Source organism: Ascaphus truei, chromosome 2 (genome assembly GCF_040206685.1).
Source record: "Ascaphus truei isolate aAscTru1 chromosome 2, aAscTru1.hap1, whole genome shotgun sequence".
NCBI classification, from domain to species: Eukaryota; Metazoa; Chordata; class Amphibia; order Anura; family Ascaphidae; genus Ascaphus; species Ascaphus truei.
Window position 1 is genome coordinate 326,547,206 of NC_134484.1, and position 24,387 is coordinate 326,571,592.

Genomic DNA, 24,387 nt, shown 5'->3' on the forward strand with positions numbered 1-24,387 from the left:
ATTAAATCCGAACCATTCTCATTAAACAGATCAAGCGCGGGTGACGCCGACATGAATGTGACATGAATACGGCATGAATGTCGCATGAACGCCACATTAACGCAGCGAAGCGCGTGGCATTTGGAAAAAGTCACCGGAAAATATCCGAGAAGTGTTAAAATAAAAGCGGCTGTAAATGACAAACAGTTCACATTTGTTACAAACATCATTTGCATTTCTCCAGTGGAAGAATTACACTTACAGTACTAGTGGCAATCACAGTACCCTTAATTGTTTGCTTCTGGGAGTGAGGTTCAAATAAAAAATAATTTCATATGCACATGTTAAATCACTGCAGATAAAAATGATTATATCATTAATGACAGTGCTTAATAAATATAGATTAAAAAAAACTTTGTTGGACAGTAAAAAGAAAACATAAATCAGCACCATTAAAGTACATGGATTTTAAAGCTGATGCTGTTGAAAATACATTATGAGAGACATGAAAGAATACAATATAATGAAAGATACACAGGGTACCCCAGTTTCTTCTATGTTACTGTATTATGGGACATATTTACTAAGTTGCGTTTAGGCATAAGGCCTCGGCTGCAGCCCCATACTGGCTTAGCACCATTTACTAAACATTATCATACACGTCTGAGCTAGTGAGCTATCTTTCGTATAAACAATACAGTAACAGTTAACAGAAGATACTGTTGTTTTTGTTACCTGGACTAGCAAGTTCTATCATTTTACTCTCACAAAAATAACATGTTTATGACAACATTTTCTTTGTACTGTTCCTTCTTATAGCATATGACCCTAATATTATTTTTCCCGCTACACCTTAGGGTAATTAGTAGCTTGAAGATATCCAATTTCCCTCCCCTGTGTATACAGTATGTAGATTAGATATCTCTGAATATCTTCAAATGTGCTTGGCAAATGTTTGTTGGAATTTCTCTCAAATGGATTTATTGTAACTGTATCTTCTTGTAATAATCTTTTGTTGTAATCTAAAGTTCTGTATTTTTATATATATATTAAATATATATATATAAAAATATATATATATATTTGAAAACAATCTTTAATAAGTGATGCTTTGAGGTCTGATTGAACTGTGTGTACGCTTTGTAGAGAGTATTTTAATTTTCGGACACATTTTGCTACAACTGTTGTGTGTTAAGTGCATAGTGTTTCTTTAATAAACAGGGCTGACACCCTGGCAGATATATAATTACATATTTTTGCATAATTCATGGGTGGTGTAAGCGTTTAGATATGATTGTAATCGAGTAAGGGGTAAATATTAACTAATTGAAAGTAACTTGCGCAGGAGAAAGGTGAGTTGGCTAGAGTAGCCGTGTGTATTAACCCTGGTTGCATATCTAAGTCACGTGCTCATAAGTGTGCTGTTCATGACAGATGGTATATTGGGATGGATTGAGTGTTCATTTGAGGGATCTTTGCCAAGGTGAAAAGTGGGCCAGCTAGAGATCTGTGTATTAACCCTTCGCCCATAAGGAGGTCACATGCTCACAGGTGTGCCTCACACTGATGAGACCCAAAATGTCAAAACAGCTTTCTGTGAGTATGTTTACTGGCTATGCAATTCTTTAACCCAGGCTGTGCTGAAAAGATGTGTAATGAGGCAGGCATATGCATAAAGGGGTCCATGTGAAAATGGATTTGAAGCAAAAGATGACAGTGTGTGCTCATTTGCATGTCATTACCCAGAATCCGTTGCTGCAGTGGAAGCCCTTTATGCTCATAAGGGGTATTTTCATTTGCTGTCTAAAATGTTTCAACTTTTGCAAACTTCAATACCCTCAGGGTTTTATCACTTTTAACCAGAATTGTGCATATTAAATAGTTACATAGAGGTAGTAGAGGAGGTTAAAAAAAGACATATATCCATCAAGTTCAACCTACAGGTATGCTATATTTTATCGACTTTTAATGTCTGGTGTTGGGCCATAATGAATATCTAAATGCAAAGAGATCATGGGGAAAAGCAGGGATGTAGACCTGTCTAAGCCATGTGAATGTGCTAACAAGAGATATTTGAATTGCTGTACATTGTACAGAGGAAGGGTTTTGTCACTTTTGCACCCTTCCTAACTTATGTGTGGTTGAAACCTATCCCAGCTACATATTGCAAAGCCAGTATAAATAACCAGACTGCTGAGACAGAAAAGGTCAAAACAGCTGTCTGTGAGTAGGTTTACTGGCTATGCAATTGTGTTCCAGGCATAAGCTTATAGGGGTCCATGTGAAAATGGATAAGAAGCAAAAGGTGACACTGTGTGCTCATTTGCATGTCAATTTCCCAGAATCCCTGGCTGCAGTGGAAGAACTGTTTGCTAAGAGATAATGAAAAGCAGGGTTGCAGACCTGCCTGAGACATTTGAATGTGCTTACAAGTGGGATTTTTATTTAACCCTAGAAGGACCCGCACTCTATAAACTTGGGTTGGTGGTCAAAGTCATACCACTCACTGCAGCTCTGGCTTAAAATAACCCTGAATATATAATTTAACATCAATATAGAAATATCTGGCTATTAAATGCAAAAAAATTCTAATTTTTTTAAAGTATTGTGTCTTAGAAATAGAAAGATCACCAAGTACCTTCAAATTTCCTTCCATTAGGCCATGAAACAGATTATGTAGAATAGAATCAGAACATTTCAACTGAAGCCAGAGTCAATAGAACAATCTGAAAGAGGTCAATGTATTATCTGACACTGCACAGATTTAGGGCTCATTACACGCTATTAATTAAACAATCCCCCTGAAACCAGACAGGAGGCAATAATGAAAACACATACAGTATAACAGATGAACAGGTCAAACCAAACCATGAGTTACCGTCCAATTTGATTTATATTTTCAAAGGATTTATCCATTCCCTGAGAGTGACACAAACGTCTCCTACACAGCTCCTGGTAAATATCAGTGTTAGTAATCCAGTTATCGTTGATTTTGCTAAAAATATCAACAGTTTGAAGAAAGAAAAGTGACTATAATTCAAACATGCCTATAATCACAACAATGCACACACTCAAAGATCCTAACGATATGTAATCTTAGCTAACTGTGTGTGTGTATGTGTGTATGTGTGTATATATGTATATACTGTACACACACACACACACATATATATATATATATATATATATATATATATATATATATATATATATATATATATATATATATATATATATATAAAAGAAAAAAAGAAGAAGAAAGGGTCTGATCCTAGTGTGATATCAGATGGTAAAAAATTTAATATTTAGGACTTTTTACGATTAAAAACTCACTATACAGCCGTGAATAAAAAGCATGGTATGAGTAAACTCATGTGCCGACAGGTGACACCGTAATGCCACTTTGTCTGCTCCGTCGTGGGATGTTATTCTCCAAAAAGCCACTACTGGTGTCGCCGCTTGTATCGTCCTCTGGCAACCCGCATACGCAGAAAGTGGTTCCCACTCCTCAAGCTCCCATTAGCCGAACAGACAACCGTAGACTTTTTTCTCTCTGAATTTGAAATGCACACCCACACAGCTATCATAGCTCACTCACAACACGTGACCCTACGCGTTTCTTACGTCTCAACGGATTTCATCAGGGGATGGACTCTATTGGCACTCATATTGTATAAATACTTGCAGAGTCCAATCAACAGAGATTTGGCTAATTACAAACTTTGGACATCTGTGTTTAATCTTGAATTGATCTAAAACTTGGCTTGGAGATATATTACTTATATGGAGTACTTGAAATCATATACATAAAGCATGATCTATATATATATATATATATATTAACAGTGTTTCCCTTACCCAATTTCATATTGGCCCTAATCTGTGTAAACTGACCCATGTTACATGTGTGTAGTGTGGTGCACCTGCTGGCTTACAGGACTCCTGAGTCTCCCGCGATGTTATGGGGGATATCATCAGGACTGGCTCTTCAGGTATAGCTGAGTCATACTCACTCTTTGTACAGTGCCTCCATCTCTTCCAGACCCCCAGTGTTGTAGGGAGGAGTCTCTGAAAGAGAACCTCTATGTGCATCTTCACCCTGAATGACTCCACTCTCAGGCAAGAAGGATTCTTTGACAACCGCATGCTTTATTGCATCAACCAGTAGCAGACTGCCCATCATTGCAGCCGGTCTTCAGCCGCTCATTATAGGTTGCCAACCCAAAGGAAGTCCCTGACCGTACACTCCCAGGCAAGGGCACAGAAAGCAGGTCTAGCTCTTCCCTTAGTTCCTGGAGTAAGGGAAATAGTCTCCTACACCGCACCCCCGAGGAAGGGCCACAAAACCTGCCAGAGCCCTGGAAGTTTGCTCGGACAGACTAACCTCACTCATAGGTGGTGAGGCACACTACTAAATACAGGAAGTGCTGTGCACTAAATAGCTCCAATAGGCACCACCCCGGTGTCACTGTAATTGGACACAGAGCCTGATGACACTACCTTCACTGAATACTACACAGCACATGTGTGTGGGGGAAAAGCCCATGATTACTCCTGGCAACCTGCCTTTAACAGGGATTATTGCACATATATATCGTCAAGAAAATGTACAAAAGACATTTTTAATAAAAATTATTTAAATAGAAGATATAAAATGTATATATAAAAAGTATATATAACTAGATGTGTTGGTGATATAATGTGAAATCATCCTATTTTCATTGGGTTAATGATATAATTGATTCTATATAGCAAACACATTTGTACAAAATCATATAAAATATAAACCATAACATACTAATGGAGAGACATAAATAATTAAACCTATATAACATACATATTTATACAATATTTTACAAAATATAAAATATAACATACTAATGTGGGAATATAAACAAATTCATAATACTGTATTTTTGGCTTGTTTGAGGACAGAAAGAGATGAATTGCCCATGTTGGTATTAGAGCAATATATTAATTCCAAATAACAATAATGAAAATACATTTTCACAAATATATATATATATATATATATATATATATATATATATATATATATATATATACACATACAGTGGTCGACAAATCACCAAAAAATCTACTCGCCGAACAAAAAAATCTACTCGCCACCTGGAACCACACGTGTGCTGCTTGGGCCAATAGGAGCTCGCCACGATGTTAAATCCACTCGCCTGGGGCGAGCAAATGTATAGGTTTGTCGAACACTGTATATATATATATATATGTGTGTGTGTGTGTGTGTGTATTTGTGTGCCTCTTCTCTGAGAAAACATGTTTTGGTAATTTAACATATACTGTAGCACTAAGTGATATATGTTTATTAGATGATCTCTGATCTTTGGTCCAAAATTGGATCTTGTTAATATATTTAAAAATAGATCACCATGTTCTCCTATGGGGAGGCCCACCAACCACATATGTGTGGAAATTAAGCAAAATATATGTGGATAAAAGATCTTTTTAGCCGAAGTCGATCTGAAAGACATGTAGAACAACCTTATCTGAGGCATTACAGAGTAATAACAAGAAAATTTTAATTCCTATATAATTGATAATATATATATTTCAGGGGTGACTCCATTTTGTCTGCTGTATAACCATTTTTATACTAACACTGCCATTATGCTTAGTCACACGATTTAACTAACATTTTTCCAACTACCCTTTTTCTGTATCTAATGTTGGCTGAGCTTCTGTGTTGAAATAGGAAGTATTGACCAAATAAGGCACAAACGGGAACTTATGTACGGTCTCAGCTATTTAATCTTGAATCATGTGATGTACGGGAGTTTCCAAATAAATGATTTAATATCTTGTTATGTCTAACATAAGCACAAAATAAGGGAAATAGAAATTGGCATGTAATCATCTTTGTTTTCGCTTGGCTATATAACCTGACTGAAATCGCCTAATAAACAGGAGAGATTTTTGACCACACATTTCTCCTCCGAACGTTCGATTACTTTTCCAGGGCTGTAACAGTGGGAAAAATCCTTCGAAGGTGTTCGATCCGATGTACTGGAGATGATCCCGACATATGCTGAGTCGAGGATTAATTATTAAGATTTGGTGTCAGAAAGCGGGGATAAGGCTCAACGGCTGGGTAAGTACAAGATATCAATTTTATCTGTATATTATCCTCCCGGTGTCCCTTATCTAGAGCCCTATTATATATTACCTCCGTACTGGACGAATTAGACTATATGGTTAATAGTTTAACCACAGCCAAGGATATAAAGGGTGAATCCGGGCTGAGTCAAGGATATAAAGAGTGAATCCTGACTGAGTATAGTGCCAGGGTGAGTCCCTGCTAATAGATATCTGTGTGAATATCAGGAAATACTCTTACAGCGACTGTGGAAACGTATACCCATTTTTGTGGGGAATATTGGTGTATTTTTATTGTATCTGTGCATGTATTTTTACATCTATAAGACATCTCTTTAAAGTGCATAAGGACGCCGTAAATTTTACTGTGCTCTGCTTTATGGCATGAATATCTAAGACATTTTAGTACGCCATTTTATTTTCAAGAACTTGTATTGTGTGTAAGATGGGAGAGTCTAACAGTAAACGTGCCCATGGGAATTCTAAACAAGTAGCAGGTATAGAATCCTGTCTACTAAGCAGATGTTTAAGTCCCCGCTGTAAAACAAGGGGTTAAATTATAAAGTTCTGTCTGTATACTGGACTGTCTTTTGGGACCCTATATCAGTATATTTATATAAGGTTATATTGCATTAAGATAAGTTTTCATTATAAGCTAATTATGGGTAATAAAGTAAAATATTGTCTGGCAGTGAGAGAAAAAAAAAAAAAAAAAAAGTACCATTTCCATAGGTAGCCCCAATTTACCCCAGTGTCCCTGATCTAGAAAAAAAACCCTGATCCCTTAACCTTTCCTCGGTCACAGGCTCTGAGGCAGTCTCCGATAAAGAAGTTCTTATGGCTTCATGGGGAACCCGAAGCAATAGGCTCCCTAGACCACTCCCTATTGATATTCCTGCCTGGCAGATCGGTACGGATGGGGAAGAGACGGACTCTAGGCAGGAATGAACCCCTGTCAGGGACCGTTCACAGGACAGGGAAAAGTCACAGGATGAATCAGAATCAGATACTGACACTGTGGCACAGGCATATGCAGGTCTGTCAAACAACGCTAAAAAAAAAAAAAAAAAAAAGAGGAAGGAAAAAAAATGTGTTATAACTGCTGTATTTATATTTAACATAACGTAAGTGAATAAAGAGGAAACAGCAAGTATATTTGCCGATTGATTATTGGAGATAATATAGGCATATGGAAGAATTGAGGAAGTAGAGATGAGCACAAGACCATTAATAGTGGCAGTTTTTTGTTTTTTAAAGGTTTACATGCAGAAATTGGGTCGAGAGAAGAGGAAGTGTATTGGTTGGAAGCATAAAATATTGTCAGACATTGCTACTGTGGTAGAGAATGAAAAAAAAAAAAGAGCAGGGAAGCTAAGAAAGCAAGGGAAAATAAAGGACAGGAAGTGCTATAATTGTAAAGAGACAAGATATTTTGCCAGTAATTGCAAACCAGCCCCTAAGAAGGGAACCAGAGAATTTTTTTAGTAGAATATGTTTGTCTAAATTCAGACGGGTCTTTCCCGCCGGTATTGAGAATCTCAAGTATTGTAAATCTTAGTGGAAAATATGTTTTGTGTGTAAATTCAAGGTAGGAAAATTAGTTTTTTCCCAGAATGTTTTATTAAATTTTATAAATATGGTAAAAAGGTTGATTGAGTAATCCCTGTGTGCTTGTATAATCTGAGTGAATCCTAACTATGTGAAAGTTTTATGTGCATTGAATGATATGAATGTCGGTTTATTGTATATATACAATTTTATCTAGATACTTGCAAGTGTTTCTGAAATAAGAACATAATTAATTGCTCATGTTAAGTTTAAATTTTAAAGGTGAGAAACACCCCCACTATAACGCAAACTAATCAATAATGGGAAAGGGAGAGTTTGACTGGTTATTGAGAGAAGGACAAATAATGGGCAAATGTGAGAAAAAGAAAAAAAAAAAAATTATAATTCAGCCCGGTCACTGGTATATTTTGAGGATTTATTCGTTCTGGCCAGACGATGATTTCTTAAAACCAGAAAGACATCCTTTTCCAACTTCTCTATTTCCATGTCAAGAGAGAGAGAGGGAGAGAGAGAATCAGAATAGCAGCCCAGACAGCCCCCCTTCTCCAGTTGAAAAAATGTGCGGAGATACATTTCAGACACGAAAGTTAACCGAAGCTCTGTAGCTACAAATTAGGTTTAACTGTAGTTTAGGATATGATAATAAAAGAAAGGGACATTTTTATTAATATAGTTTGCGGACAGGATCAAACAATTTTGCATTGCCTTGACTTGATAATTTTTGTTGTATTATTTTTGTTTCTTTTGTGTGTCACATTTTATTCTGTAATCAGGCCGTGTGAGGAGCTGCATTTTTAAGATGTCCCAAATTATATTGCAATGTAATTAACAGTTTTTTTTCTTATCTGTTTTGTTCCAAGGTTTTGGCAGGATGCCCAGAAAGTTATTTCAAGCTTGTTCCAATCCGGAAAAAAAAAAAAAAAAAAAAAGTTTTTAAATCTGTGTCTATAATTTCTTATATTACAGGATGTTTCTGTCAGAAGACAATAGCTGCTTATATTTATATTCAGTAGTGTTTTCAGTGTTTTTAATGCAAATTTTATACCCAAAGGATTCAGGTTAGTTTAGCTACAGATCGAGCAACAATAGTTAGTTACTTTTTGAATGCTGTTATCCTTTCTGTAATATTGTTCACATATAAAAAATTATGTGAACAAAGGAGGGGTATTATTGCTGTTTATCATATAGCTGTCTATGCCCAGAAGTTAGATGGTTTAGTGCCCGGGATGAACGAAATCTGAAATTATTATTTATTTATTTTTAAGAATAATGCTGAGTGCCTTTTAAGGTTGGCAGTGTGCTCGGCACTTTTCAAAGAAATTATATTACAAGTGATTAGTTTGGAGTTCTATACAGAATTATTTTAGCCATTTTTTCTTTTGGTTTGGCAATAGCTGAGGCACCAATTTTAATGAATTTAAATTGTAGCAAAGTCAAGACCACAGTGACTGTTTAGTAAAACAATTAGTAAGTATTGTATGCAACTAATATATTTTTGAGTCTCTCTAGGCACATGTCAAAGTTGAAAGTGCACCTACGATAGACGGGTTAATGGTCAAGCATTTCCTACGCAAGAACGTTCTTGATCCCAGATGAAAAGGCGCTACTACTACTATTAAAAGTACTACTCATCACCATTACAGCAAATAAAATGGCAGAGGTCTCTTTTTGGATCCACGTTACGCATATGAAACTTATCCCAGCACCACCCACAGTTGCTTCAATCTACACCGTATCCAAAGTGGAAAAGCCTAGAGACACAGCCAAAATTCCAGGCCTCAACATATGAACTTTGAACTTTTTAATAATCTTTTTTCTTTACAGGTTTTGTTATTTTAATTATAAATGTATAGTCTATTAGGTTTGTGTAAATAGTGTGCACACAAAGACGATAGGGTAGGAACAGGTATATTTTGTTTAGTAATTGTTATTTTGTTTTTATTGATTTGTGTATAGCATATATGCACATCTTTTGTCACACAATGGAATCCTAGTAAACAAAGCCCATATTTTATATATAATGTAACCCAATGTACTATCTATATTCAATAGGTTGCACCCCAGGAAAAATTAGTGTTATATTTAACCCCTTGAGAAAAAGACAATATGATATAAGACATTTGTAGAACCATCTATAAGAAATTGGTTACGAAGGGTGTAGAAATACGAGTTTTCCCTAGGGAAGTTATTGACTCTGTGATAGGAGGACAGATAGAATATTACCCTGCAACTAGAACAGTTTATGTTATTTGGGGAAAAAAGTCCAGTGTTTAAAGGTAGAGATGACGGATGGGATTTGTTGGGACTTGGTGGTTGGATTAGTTCTCTGGAAGCGAAGCTATTGGATGCTTTTGTGTGTGTGTCTGTCCTACTCATCACTCTCTATGTATGTGTCATATGCAGTAAACTTTGATCAAGAAGTGCGTTGCACCCCCACTGACGCTATGCCTCTTTTCGGTGATGTCAGCAGTCCCCCAGAAGAAGAGACCGAGAATAAATCAACTGTGCCGATATAATGGCCGAAAAAGAATGACAAGGCACAATTGGACAATCTTCTGGTCCAGCAGGACTATGCAATGGTTAACTGTTCTTTAAATAGACTGTCTCTAAAGAATAAGAGGGGACTAAGAAGATTGGATATGAGGCTATGAGGAAAGTGGGAGGTCACCCAGAGGCGTGTGTCAGCCACAAGGAAAGGATCATAAGTCAGCCATTTTTTACCATAGCAGTCATTTTGCTGTTTTGCCATTCTGAATAAATGTAGTATGAAAGATGCGTGCAAGATGGATATTTGTGCAATCGCTCCCGGTAGAAAATAGCCCCCACCAATTTTCACAAATTTTAGCCGCAATAATGTGCTAGTAGTTACAGAAGAGCAGTGTGAATAGTAATTTAGAAATTGGTAATAGGTTTGTAGTAATAGTCAACCTGGTAAACAGAAAAGATATTATACCAGCCACACCGATATATATCTCTCTACAAACAAGAACTCCTGTGGCCATATATATATTTTTATTTCTTCTGACCCCCAAAACCTGCACCACTAGTTCAGTACGACAAAGTATATCAAAAATATCAAAAACAATATAGTAGTTGTTAGGTTATGGACCCATGACAGAATGAGGGAAAGAGAATTGTTTTGGGACTGATAATTATCGTTTGCATATTTGTAATATTAGTTGTTATTATTACATGCTGCAAGTTCATGTGTTCGGCTTTATGTAAACTTATGATGCCATCTGTTAAGTCAGTTAGCCACACGTATGCTTCACTGAACATTAACGCCCCTATTCCTGGTCCCGCAACCATAACCTACGACTCTAGAATACCATCCACTAGTGTCCCGATACCTTTAGTGGATTATCCTTTAGTGGATTATGATAATATGCAAATCCAGTACGAGACCCCCGAAGTGTAGGAGTTGTCATTTTGATGACAAAAGGAGGGACTGATAATATATATATTTCAGGGGTGACTCCATTTTGTCTGCTGTATAACCATTTTTATACTAACACTGCCATTATGCTTAGTCACACGATTTAACTAACATTTTTCCAACTACCCTTTTTCTGTATCTAATGTTGGCTGAGCTTCTGTGTTGAAATAGGAAGTATTGACCAAATAAGGCACAAACGGGAACTTATGTACGGTCTCAGCTATTTAATCTTGAATCATGTGATGTACGGGAGTTTCCAAATAAATGATTTAATATCTTGTTATGTCTAACATAAGCACAAAATAAGGGAAATAGAAATTGGCATGTAATCATCTTTGTTTTCGCTTGGCTATATAACCTGACTGAAATCGCCTAATAAACAGGAGAGATTTTTGACCACACATTTCTCCTCCGAACGTTCGATTACTTTTCCAGGGCTGTAACAGTGGGAAAAATCCTTCGAAGGTGTTCGATCCGATGTACTGGAGATGATCCCGACATATGCTGAGTCGAGGATTAATTATTAAGAATAATTAATTTGAATTGACCAGGAGCTGCACCCCTCTATAGTTAATTAACCATAAAACTGTGCAGTGGTTGGAGGGTATGAAAAGAGGCACAGATCTGGATGTCACAACCAATTTACCAATTTATTTTTATCTTGGATTACCCCTCTAATTGTGTTTGTTATATATACTGTACATTTATGGTCTGTGAATTTTTAGTATTTATGTCCAGTAATCAAGCCTTTGTTGTTTTACAATAAATGTTCCCTATAATTTCAATTGCTATGTAGGATTGCACTTTTTTTCTCTATTTCGATACTGGACTAACACGGCTATTTCAGTTTTATATATATATATATATATATATATATATATATATATATATATATATATATGTATATAAGTATATATATATATATATATATAATATGTACAAAGAAGGACTGCGCTGTTGTCTTAGATGCCAGAAAACAATGGTATTTTAGTTAAAAATGTAAAAATGGTAGAATGAATTCTACAACAAATAAAATAGTGTACCAATAAAAATGAATCCATACCAAAAAAGCACAATACTCAATATCTAACAAGCAAAGAAATATAAAAATAAAAATAAATATAAAATGCGTGGTGCTGTGAACCTTCCTTTGTCTGCTCAATGCAGATAGTCCTATGGAGTCCAAATAATTGTACCAGTAATTGGGGAGTATAAATAGCACTATCAGGAAAAGCAGGCAGCTTCTTTAAAAGGGTGCAACGACCTCCCTCTCCACCTGCATAGAAAAAATAGAAGAAAAGAAGCGCCAAATCCTAGTGCATTACTGTGCAAACTCGATATATTTAATGCCCAAAAATCTCAATAAAAATGAACTCACAAACATAGAACAATTAAAAGCATTTTATGAGATATACTCATGCTCCAAGGACCAGGAGAACGCTGCTTCACTGCTGTCTTGGCTCCGTGACACCTCTGGATCTGAATGCTGCCTTTGCTGTTCACCGCATGCAGGAACTGACGTAATTGGCACTCCGCAATGATCTCTCCCCGGGTGTACACCAACAGATGCTTTTTTGTTCCCACCGGGGACGGTGAATGTCGCAGACCAGCGGATGACGTCACAAAGATGGCGGCGGATGCCGGACCGATAGAATTCCAAGCAGTTCTGGAGCAAGCGTTTGTGAAGGTCCATTGCACACCTTCCCTACGCGTTTCATCAGATAGACTGACTTCTTCAGGGAAAGGGCTCTGGGTGTGTGGTATGAAGTATATATACACACCCACGAGTCCAATTAGGTAGATTGGTTGGTAGGCAAAAAATGTGTGGGCAATCTGCATGACTGAATAGTCTCATTAATTAGATATTTGAACACCTGGTGATAGGTATCCACAATTACATGTATGCCAACACATAATAACATAATATAAAAATAATAACACTTATAATTATATAAATATATATATATAAATAAAATATATTAAAACAAACTAACAATTGATGTCCTGACTTGATTAAAATAACCAAAGGGTGTATCTGGAGATATCAAATGCCCCAATAGATATAATTGAACAGAGACGATAAGAATAATAATTTGCACTTAATGAGTATGGCTTGAGGAGGGTAGATCTAATGACAATATATATAAAACTGAAATAGCCATGTTAGTCCAGTTGTGATAGTGCAGAATAAATGAGTTCTTCAGTATTAGGTGATACCTTTTTTATTTGGACTAACAATTTAGCCCCTCCCCTTCTAGGTATATAATCCCAAAGCCAGGTCCTATTATTTCACTTCACTTGCAGACATGTGAGTTTCTGTTCTGGTATATACCAGTTTTTAATTGCACTAGGTTATATATGCTTTGATATTTTAACACAGAGAGAAATTGTGCAAAAGACAAACAGGTGTGTGTTAATTGGCTTAGAAACTGTGACCACTTTGACTCATTGAGTTATACCCTTAACACACACCTGTTTGTCTTTTGCACAATTTCTCTCTGCCTGTTTTTTGCCAGGTGATCACACTCACTAGCCCAATTAGATTCCTTGCATGTTACCCTGCTTACATCACCACTCCCAGTAGAAGGCTCTTGGCCAAAACGCGTAGGAGCAAGTTCAGCAGGCAGGGTCCCCTGGTTTGTCCCCCCTCTGGGTCACGTTACTATGCTTCAAGCATCTCTCCTTGTCTCCTCCTTTCATTCACCAATTATTTGTACCTGACCATAGGTGATGTATTACTCTCCTTGTTTACAGGCCTAAATGTGCTTTTTGGCTTTATATTGTGTTCTCGGCTGTTACTTACATGCTATTTTTTGTCACCATAGACAAACCCTGGATTGTAGGGGATAGTAGTATGCCTTGATTTCTTGCTGATGATCACGTAGCCATAGCCACGGTTATTTAGTCTGTTGGTTGCTATACCAGATTTATCTTGTCAGGTACAGTACTTTTTGAATACTATCTGAGTCAATGTTGACTTTTGGCTTTGTCTCCATGAGGGTATGTTTCTGGAGGATGTGTTAAGCTTTGTAATGAACAGGGGATCCATGCTCTATTTTAACAATTTCTGTGCTTTGTTTTAAACATTTGTTCTGTGACAATATATCAATAAATATTATGTGATTTGTACTTTCAAACATACTAGAGTGCTTTTTTAGGGCCTTTTTTCTCTCTTATCATATATATATATATATGTATATATATATATTCCCCAACCATTGCTATCCCTAAGGGAGAAGCGCAGGGATTCACGTTTTGTTTTATATATATATATATATATATATATATATATATATATATATATATATATATATATATATATATGTAGACAAACAGAAAAAAGCAGCGCCCCAAAGGGCATATATAGCAATAAAAAATATATATATAATAAATTATAAATTAGTATCAGTGCCTGCGTGTCAGTAGTGATGTAATGTGATTAGTAAACATATATTCATAAATACTTAAACAACGCATTCTATAATGTGCAAAAAGTGAATAAACATAATATAAAATATTACAAAAATTATATATTATATTATTAACAAAAAATGTTAACCATAATATATCTAGAAAATTGTAGAAAATATATATATATAAAAAAAGAAGTGGATAACCAGTCCTTTAAAGTTGAAGTCCATCAAAGATGTTAGGCTTGAATACAGGGGTTCTCCGGCTGCTCTCAAAGGATGAACCACATCCTATGAAATCTGTAGAGGAGAGAGAAGAGAGAGCGCACGCCCCATAGTGTGTAACTGTATATTTAATAAAGGAAATGGAGAATTATCACTTATGTTATTTAGTAATAGTACATGTCTTGATATTTATGTCAATATGAAATTTATCTAATATTTATTTTGTGTACTTATATTTGTTTTGTAATGTAGTCTTTTATTGTTGATTAGCCTTCGTTTTAGCCATCTCGTTTTAGCCATCTCGTTCAGCTGTATTTTGCGGGCTGTCAGGACAATTTCCTGTATAAATAATGCATGAGTTCAGCCCCTTCCCTACTACCCTTTGATAAAGTCGCCCGAGAGTGATGAAACGCGTCAGGGAGCGTCATCACGCATCGCGTCACGGACATTGCGTCATCACGTTGCGCATGAACAGGCCGGTTCGTGTGTGTAACAGTCACAGGCCACGCAGCTGAGAGATCTTCAGAGGACTCCATTCAATGCCGGTTCCCTTGCTCCACGCTTGATTTAACATCTTGATGACCAGAGATCGTTTGTATCCTGACAGCAACATCAAAAGACAAGTAAAGACAAGCAAGAGCCGGATGGTGGTGATTTATTCACGACACGCTTTTAACCTTTTTATCCTTGTGAGTGCGATTCCTTTCCCCCCCCTCCCCCCTCCATTTCCTTTATTAAATATACAGTTACACACTATGGGGCGTGCGCTCTCTCTTCTCTCTCCTCTATATATATATAACTGAAATAGCCGTGTTAGTCCAGTTGTGATAGTGCAGAATAAATGAGTTCTTCAGTATTAGGTGATACCTTTTTTATTTGGACTAACAATTTATGTCATAGGACAAGCTTTCGAGAATTTGACCTGAGGAAGAGAGGAAAACTCTCGAAAGCTTGTCCTATGACATAAATTGTTTATCCAAATAAAAAAGGCATCACCTAATACTGAAGAACTCATTTATTCTGCAATATATATATATATATATTTATATATTTATATATATATATATATATATATATATATATATATATATATATATATATATACTTTTTATATATTTTGTATATCTTCTATTTAAATAATTTTTATTAAAAATGTATTTTGTAAGTTTTCATGACATGTTATGTATATATTATGCTTTATGTATATGATTTCAAGTACTCCATATAAGTAATACTGTATATCTCCAAGCCTAGTTTTAGATCAATTCAAGGTTAAACATAGATGTCCAAAATTTGTAATTAGCCAAATCTCTGTTGATTGGACTCTGTAAGTATTTATACAGTACAATATGAGTGCCAATAGAGTCCATACCCTGATGAAATCGGCTGAGATGGAAGAACCGCATAGGGTCACGTGTTGTGAGTTAGCTACGGTAGCTGTGCGGCTGTGCATTTCAAAATCGGAGAGAAGAACGTCTACAGTTGTCTGTTCGGCTAATGGGAGCTTGAGGAGTGGGAACCACTTTCTGCATATGCGGGTTGCCAGAGGACGATACAAGCGGCGACACCAGTAGTGGCGTTTTGGAGAATAACATCCCACGACAGAGCAGACAAAGTGGCGTTCCAGTGTCACCTGTTGGCGCATGACTTTACTCATACCATGCAATTTATTCACAGCTGTATTGTGAGTTTTTAATCATTAAGGGGTTCATGCAGTAAGCGGCGGAAAGGCACTTCTCGCCACTTTTCTGCCAAAAAAGCCTATCCGTATTCAGAAAATGGCCAGAAAGTGGCGAGATTAAAAAAAAAATCAGATTTTTTTCAGATTTTTTTCCGCCGATGGCGGGGCGAGAAGGCACTTCCGCCTAAAAATCCAACTTTTTCAGCCACCCTGTATTCTAGTAGAGGCGAGTAGCTAAGCGGATCTATTCGCCTCTCTAGAATACCGTTTCGCTGGCAGATCAGCCACGCAAGAAAAAGATGGCAAGTTGCTGCTCAGAGGCAGCGGATGAGTGGCGGATCGGCACTTAGAAAAAATTCTGGCCTTTTTCCTGGCTGGGATTGATGCCGGGGGTCTCCGGAGCTGATACCATTAATATCAGCACCGGACCCCCCCGGCATGCATCCGAGGCAGGAAAAATGCATTTAAAGCCCACTTCATTACCTTAGCGGTTAACCGCTAAGGCAATGAAGGGGTTAAAGAGCCGTGCCAGGTTTATTGTGGGTAGTGGGGGTGGGTGAAGGGGGTATTTGGCCCTTGTTGTTTGTTTAGGCCTTGCGGGGGGTTGCGGGTGCACTTAGCCCCTTCACGACCGTAGCGGTTAATACCGCTACGGTCATGAAGGGGTAAAGGCCTCCCGCTACCCACCCGACCGTAGCGGTTAATACCGCTACGGTCATGAAGGGGTAAAGGCCTCCCGCTACCCACCCGCAAGCCCTAAACAAACACCATTGGGGCTAATACCCCCTTCACCCACCCCCACTACCCACAATAATAAAAAATACACACACCAGCCCCACACTAACTAAATATATATATATATATATATATATATATATATATATATATATATAATATATATATATATATATACATACATGACCCCAACAACACCTATACCCCCCTAACATACAGTATAGTAATGGGCACAATGACTATTATCCACAAATGGATAATAGTGCAGTTGTCCATTTAAAATACATACACAACAATAAAGACATTAAATACATATAGCACTCACCCATGTGCGGCTGGCACGATGAAGGCCATCCTCATCTTCATCCTGCCCATGCCCCATCCGCTTCTGCAAAACAGACACAAGAATTAAAACATCCAATGTAATGTCTCCTAACCCCTTAATCACCATAGCGGTTATTAACCGCTACAGTCATTAAGGGGTTAAGCCACCATCACCCAAATACCCTCCCCCACTAACCCCCCAACCACTCTCACCCACTACCCACAGGGGAGTCCTACCAAATACCCTTGGGGCCAATACCCCCTCCCCCAGCACATACAGTACAATAATGTGCCAAATAACTATTATCCACATAGGGATAATACATTATTTGGCCATTATTAAACACATTCAATACCGTAATAAAATAAAGAAAATTCTACTAACCTCATCAATAAGAAGGCTCCGTCGCCAGCATCATCCTTGGGGTCCGTTGCCAAAATAAGAAATAGCCAATACATCTCAATGACATTAACATACCAAGGAACCCATTAATCACCTTTTCAGGTACTAACCTCAAAGGTAATTAAGGGGTGAAGCCATCCTGCAATGGCAACACCACTTATGCATAACATCCTCAATGAATTAAAAAACAATTTCCTACACAAATCTCAAGTAATCATTCAATCTGAAGCCTCAAATGCCACTTAAAACATTGCTTTTACAGTATATATATGTAGCATAACATGTAAACTACATGTACACGCTGCAAATCAATGTTAGCAATACAGTAATCCAACTCAAATAGCCTGACATCACAAGAAGTATATTATGTCAGCAAATAAAGTCACCATCAATGAATAAACACAGATGAATTACATCCCTAAACAATTAAAATACCATCCATACCAATTACACAATTAACTATAGCTATCGTAACCGAGAACAAGTTCAAAACATACAAAAAAAGGACACCAACATTTACAATATACTATAGCAAGCCTCTCCATAACCTACAGTACAGAATAAAGCCCAAAACTTACATCTCTCTAATAATAAAATACATTTAACACACATCTATGCATAGCAGCATAGCCACAATCATTTACAATACAGAAAATCAAGCTTTAACAACACTATCATTTCTTACCCTGTATGTATATATCTCTCTAGACATACATACATACATACAGTGGCAAGAAATGATATGCATAAAAAAAAATGAAGACATGAAAAAGCAAAAAAAAACACAGTTACATTAAATACATTTCTTTATTTAACTTACCATTACTTGCCCCCACCGACTCCCGTTGATCAGCTTACTCACGAACCAATCCACGAACATAACATATTATGCGTTAACCCCTTAATTACCTTAGCGGCTATCCGCTATGGTAATGAAGCAGCATTAATGTATTTTAATAATATTGTGCGGGAGCAGGGGGCCCCCTGAGCTGAACCGCATTTATTTGTGGCTCAGAGACCCCCTGCTTCCCGAGTTACAGGCCCCGGTTTGGGGCATCAGTTACAGTGTGGACGCCATGTTTTTTGTGGGCACATAGCGTATTAGACGCTATAAACATGGCGGCTACACTGCCCATCCGATCACACATACCGGGGCCTGTAACTCGGGAAGCAGGGGGTACCTGGTCCACAAAGTGATGCGGTTCAGCTCGGGGGACCCCCTGCTCACTGTACAGTATTATTAAATAAATATTCATGCTGCTTCGCTACCGTAGCAGATACCCTGTAAGGTAAGGAACGAGTCTTTATTGATGTGTGTGTTTTATTCATAGTGTAGATGTGCAGAGGGTCTCCGGAGCACAAACGTTTTTGTTTTAGGTCCAGGGACCCCCTGCTCCCCGAGATACAGGCCCCTTTTTGGGGTGCCGGTATCCCTCTGTTTTGTTTACATGTGCGGTCACGTGATCGGGACCTTTAAATGCAGAGGGATACCGGCACCTCATAAAGGGGACAGTATCTCGGGGAGCAGGGGGTCCCCCGACCTGAAACCAATGAGGTTCAGCTCCGGAGACCCCCTGCACATGTACACTATGAATAAAAGTTGTTTTAAAAATAATTTTAATTATGCTGATGTTTGATCAGCGGATCTCTCTCGGCTGCAAACACAACTCGGCAGGGGACGGCTTCTGGGCAGTTTCTCGCCAGGCAGCCGTCCCGCCACCGGTTACAGGCCATTTCATCAAATGGTGGTGGCTAATTCATTCGCCAGGGATTCGCCCATTACAGCATACAGACAGTTTAACTCGCCAAAAAACATGGCTAATTGCTAAACTGGCTAATGCATTTTTCCGCCGCTTACTGCATGAACCCCTAAAAGTTCTAAATATTAAATTTTTTACAATCTGATATCACACTAGGATCTGGCACTTTCTTCTTCTTTTCTGTTCAGGTTACACACTAGGAGTTTGTTGAACCCAGGAAGAAGACTGCAAGTATCCAAGGGCATTTTATATTGTTCAGTAATATTAATATCCATATCTTTTTTTATATTGCATAATTTTGCATCTAAGCTTTACTCACATAGCTATTTTCACACTAGCAACACATTAGAGGTATCATTTGATAGATTTGTAATTTATTATATAGGCTTTGGGTATCTGAATTCCTTGCTGGTTAGTTATAATATATAATGTAGTTTTATTGGCGGATGTTTTGGTATATCCCTGTACACGTATAAGCGCTGTCCGTTATAAATATATAAATAAAATTACTTATTATAACACATTACTTTTGTTATATATATATATATATATATATATATATATATATATATATATATATATATATATATATATATATATATATATATATATATATAACAAAAGTAATGTGTTATAATAAGTAATTTTAATTATATATTTTTATATATATATATATATATATAAATAAAATTTTCATCATACTTTTTAACCTGTTATTCTACCGATGAGAAAGTTAAAGCTAGATTTACTGAATAAGAGAATACAGTATATGCCTGGGAATTTAAACTTTTTTTGGAAGCTGTCAACTAGAAAAATATTATTGATAAAGTATATTTTTGAGTACAGTATATTGTTATCTTAGATGACATGCATTAATATCATTCCAGCAGGTTTTTAAAATGTAGGGAATAGTATAGACTGTATAATCTAAGTTTTACAATTCCAAAAATAAGAATTTGCTACATAGGTTGAACGTGTAGGGATTCATGAAACTCTTCTCACCAGGACCCAGAAGTAATTAGCCTAGAACTCCAAGAAGAATATCATATTGAGCTGTCAGGTTCACCCGAAGTATAGTGCTCAAAGGGAGTAGAATAAACGTAGTTCCAGAATAGTTAACACAGTTTTGACTCAGTTCCAAAATTGAATATTCTTCCCAGGGGTAATTTTTCAAATGTACTGTGCAAGATCAAAATAAATTGAAATCAAAATAGCTAAATACAGTAGAGGCATAGCTTAACTTGTTGAGTACCAAATGTTAATGCATTTAGCCCAATAATCATACCAGTCTGGAGCCCGTACTTTTGTGGCCAAAAAGATGCGGAAATTATATTTCCCCATCACAAAGTCCTACAGTTCCCAAAGTGCTATATAAATATGAAACTGAAAGGAAATCTCAAAATCAAATGACTTTGTATGACTGTCAAATGGATGACTACCATGCTGGCCCTTTGATTATTCAATGACCATAAAAAGGGCAGGCAAGGGCTTCATTTTAAAATATTTCCTCTAGTAGATGATGTCCAGGGGTCAACTCCATTTTTAATCTATACCCAACTTGCACCATTGTCACAAGATCTTGCACAAAAGTTTTCTCCAAATCTTATCTTTTTGTGCCAAGGACACTTGTCACAAGCTTACTAAAAATATTAAAAATATATACATTATTTTCCAAAATATGAAAACTTTCATTTCTGATTCAAGAATACATCAATGATCAACATGTGTGCTTGTGTTCTCAGAGCCATTTAAGGTTACATTTCTAATTGACTTAACATCACTTTATGCACTATAGGGATATGTAACAAAAGTGGTTCAATTTGTGTCTAATACTGAGGAAACACAGAGCATCTACGTCAATTTGGGATTAGCGATGTATGTATAGCCCGGTTCTCCCTTTAGCTCTCCTCACCTCCTTTGCAGGCTGGTAGCCGGTAAGGGCGCCGCCATTTTGTTTGTGCGCTCGCATGTGCAGAAAAGGTTTGCGCATGCAAAGATTCAAGCAGCCCCAGGGGCTGCAAAACACATGACACAGTACAGCCAAAAGGGCTGCTAGAATCTCATGAGTGGAGATTGGACCTTTGGGTGTGCTTGAAGTTTGAGCTGACAGTTAGGAGAGAGGCAGTTTGACCTGGGACAAGGAAGGAGTAAGTTATATGTGCAGATGTCAGTGGCATCTGTACTAGGCCAGATACCCCCTACTATGCACTAGCTGGGCCCCGACTCCCACATAGTTTGTGGCTTCGATATGGACTTGCCCCTCAGATAGGGATCCTGCCCTACTTAGCAATATTAGTGTTAGGGACACAGGGAGATGCCGCACGGGGCTGTGGCCTGTGGTCCAGGACACAGAATGACTTACATTAATAAAGATATTGTTTTTGGTGGTACAATCCACGAGGGACCCACCCAACGTAGAGACGGAGGCTTCACAGTATCAGCATCGGATCTCTGGATCCCCGCATCGTGGCATCAGCACGCCTGGGTGTGGCATCACCCGGTAGGTTCCTAACGCATCAGTGCACCAACTCAAACACTATAGTGGGGCAGCGCTGTCACACACACCTTGGGTGGGGGAGCAGAGCATTTGAGGGTACTGCCATGTGTGGCCAGGTTGGTGGTATATATCCTAGGTTATTTATGTTCAGTAAATCTGTTATCTTTGATGAGTGTGTGTTTTATTGTATGCAGGTTCTGTAGTGGGGTTATTGTACATCATAGAATCCTGTACAGGTGGAGGCGCTACCGACTGAACATCGACTCAGGTATACCCCAGGTTCCCAGTAGCGGAGACTCAGATCTCCTGTGCACCACAGGAATTGCACCATATACGCACACCGTAGCCACACATCTCTCAGGAGGTGGGGAAAATGCGCTACAATTGGAGGCACTGCTGAGATCTCAGACCTGGGGTGCCCTGCTCAGTAGTCTAAATTTGTGAAACCCTTCAGACCGCCATGTTCACACCCACCGGGTAACAGGTTCGTGACTGGGCCCTAGAATACCACATGTCCCCGCGCCACGTGGTTTGCGGTGGGAGGAGTATCCCTACTTACCTCAATAACTGCTGTCCATGACCACGCTCGAAACTTCCCGGGTCTGGCCAATGCCAGGGTCTTAGGCCGCAAACTTGATGTGGATATCCGATGTAGTGCCATACTATTGGCCACAGAACATAAGATATGCTTGGACACAGCCCCTCCGGCCGTAACCCATCTGAGGCCCTGCCCACAGGGCACCCACTGATATACCCTAAGTTACCAACCTCCGTAGGGACCTTCACTCCGAGACTCGCCTCTGAGGTTCCCTATCAGGCTAGACCGGCCATTCGGGGCTCTCTGCCGAGGTTCCTTCTCACGCTGAAGCATCCACCTCCCCTACAGTCCTGGGGGATGGATGGCTGCAAGGACCCCAGTTTGAGCAGACCTACCTGTACCCAGGGTCACTTTCACCTCAAGTGGGATACCCAAGACACCTACCGTCAGCCGATATCAGAGTAACCCTGCCCAAACTCCTAGTCAGAGTCCAGTTTATAGCCACCTGTCTCCGGGAACTTCCAACTTAGGAGTGATGCTACCATAACTAGTAGGGGCCCTCACACAGTCAGCTCACAGTCACCAGTCCCGCCGCCTAAAAATCTTCTCAGGAGTGCGACCCACACCATTGGGCAAAGAGACGTTCGTCGATTATCGGGATCACGTGGAACACGTGCTGCCCGGTGGACATGCTCAGATGCGATAAAGACACAACGGATAGTAGACTGCTTGTGGCCTCTGGCCACCAACATTGTTCGGTTGTATCGCGAAGGTCACCCCAACGTGGAGGCTCCAGAAGTGGTACGTGCATTGATCAGGACCTAAAGCAAGAAGGATAACCCCATTGCACAGATGGCCCACTTCCATGACCTCAAGCAGAAGGAAAATAAAGACTTGTATGAATTCCTTCACTGACTACAACAAGCTCGGTGGACTCTGATCCACAAAAGGATCATCAGGATGGCAGAAATGGACGACTACCGAACCAGGCAATTCCTGCGGTGAGCCTCCCTCTATCACCCTTTGGTGGCCCAATCTGCTGCAATCTTTGCACTGAGAATCCTTCCAGCTACGAAGACCTCATGGAATGGATACAGGATCAGGAGGTCATTCTTCAGTTCCAAACACCTGGGAAGACTCGTGACTTGTCACAAGGAGAACGTGTCACGACCTCTTCAAAGGAGCATCAGAGAGTAGACTACCGCAAGGAAAAGATCAAGGAACCCTATAGTATGGAGGAAGTTTCTCAATCCAAGCCACCCTCCTTTAAGTTCAAACCATCAGGGAGAACGTCCTCTACGTACAAAGCTCACACTGACCCCAGTGACGTCATTTGCTACGGCTGTGGTTGAAAGGACCACTTCTCCAAGAAATGCCCAGAGAAGGATTAAAAAAAACTCCAATTAGGACAAACTATTCGCAATCCATGATCTGCAAGGTACAGACAGCATAAACCGCTTCCCCACCCTCCAAAACCCCTCCTGAGTAACGCCCCAATGATAGAACCCCACCATTGGACATTTACAGTCGGGTAGGACCAACCACCCTCACGCGTCATCGTGGATGGTATCTATTCATCAGTGTTGCTGGACACCGGCTCACAAGTGACCATTGTGTACTGAGGGTTCTACAATTAATATCTCCAACATCAACCCTTGTAGTCGGCAGAGCAAATAAAGGTGAAGGGGCTCAGGAATGAGG